The following is a 1,799-nucleotide window of genomic DNA, read 5'->3' on the forward strand; positions in this document are numbered from 1 at the left end:
AATTAATCATCTTTTATTTAATTATTGTTGTTGTTGCATGTAGGCATACATATATGTGCAGAAACCTATTGAGTCCATTTGATGTTGCTCATGTTTACATCGTCCAAGGATAACTACTTGGGATTGACATCTATGAGGGAGCTCATCCCTGGAGGAATCTCTCTCAGCAGCCGTTGACCATATGTAGCTCTTTATCCAGGGTAGAACCACGTGAGATTTCCCTGTCCACACTGGCACATCAACTGGTGTTATTATGCTGGCATTGTTTGGGCAGCCATATTGTTTCCTGGGTATATTTTCCTTGTCATACCAGGTAGGTGCATTTGATCGAGGTACAATGTCATATTGCATCATGTGAGAGTCACAGCCTCCAAAATACATACTTTGGTGTCCAAAGTAATCCAGGCTGAGGGCTCACAAGATGGTTCAGTGGGCAAAGGTGTTTGCTTGGAAGACTGATGACCTGAGTTCAATTCCTGACCTTCACTTGTATGCTGTGCCCACAGGGGGGTGGGAGAGTGAGAGAGAGAGAGAGAGAGAGAGAGAGAGAGAGAGAGAGAGAGAGAGAGAGAGAGAGAGAGAGAGAGAGAGAGAGAGAGAAAAGAAGAAGAAGAGGAGGAGGAGGAGGAAGAGGAGGAGAAAGGAAGGAAACAAAAAAAGGAAGAAAGAAACAAAGAAGTAAGTACTTAATATCCAGCCTGAATTTCTCCGTTGTTCAAATCTGTTAGAAGATTGACAAAGCTCTACTTTCATAGGCATGTGGGGCCAGGAGGACACAATGCTGCTGAATGGTTGCCCAAATGCTAATTAGCACTTCCAGATGACCTATCAAGGGTAACTTGGTTCTCTGAAAGCAATGGCTAACTGAGGTAGACTGGACTTGTGGCTTGCAAGCATAAATTCCTCCACTGGCTAAGGTCAGATTTTGAGTGAGGAAAGGTTATTGTCAGAGCGTGAGAGAACCTTGAGGATCTGAGGAGATCTGCTCCATCTTAAGGCTCTCCTTTCCACTGCTGCCTGCCTGGCTTTCTGTAGTATTGATAGTTCTACTTCTCTATACCAGACAAATAAGAAATTTGTATTATATGAAATATCTCAAACTTTATATGTTGACTAGGGTTCTCTCTCTCTCTCTCTCTCTCTCTCTCTCTCTCTCTCTCTCTCTCTCTTTCTCTCTCTGTCTCTCTCTCTCTCTCCCTCTGTCTCTATCTCTATCTCTCTGCCCTTTCCCCCTTTGGTTTTTTTTTTTTAATACAGGGTTTCTCTGTGTAGTCTTGGCTATCCTTGTCCTGGAACTTGCTCTGTAGACCTAGAACTGAGAGATCCACCTGCCTCTGCCTCTGCCTGCTAAGTGCTGAGAATAAAGGCATGTGCCACCACACCTAGCCTGGCTAAATTTTATTAAAACAGTTTGTACTTGGAAACTAAGTAAGTCAGAAGGCCAAATATGGCTGCCAAGCTGTCATTTAGAGATCTCTGAATCGTTTATGGAAGGAGAAAATGTACACTCCTTCTGCAGCTGTCTTCCTAGTAACTTCTGTTTGTTGTTGTTTGTTTTTTTTTGTTTTTTTACAAAATAATATTGTCCTGATATTTTAAGGCTAGGCTGGCCAATGGTACGTTTCTAGAGAAAGCTCTACATTGCTCTGTCAGTCATATATGTTCATAGAATATAGAACACCTACCTATCTTTCCTCCCTTGTATTTATTAAAGACTTACCTACACATAGTGTATTTTATTTCATCTTCCAGTAGGCTGCTACGTAGGCACTCTTGACATGTACAGAGAGGAAGAAACT

This window comes from Acomys russatus, chromosome 2 (assembly GCF_903995435.1).
Source record: "Acomys russatus chromosome 2, mAcoRus1.1, whole genome shotgun sequence".
NCBI classification, from domain to species: domain Eukaryota; kingdom Metazoa; phylum Chordata; class Mammalia; order Rodentia; family Muridae; genus Acomys; species Acomys russatus.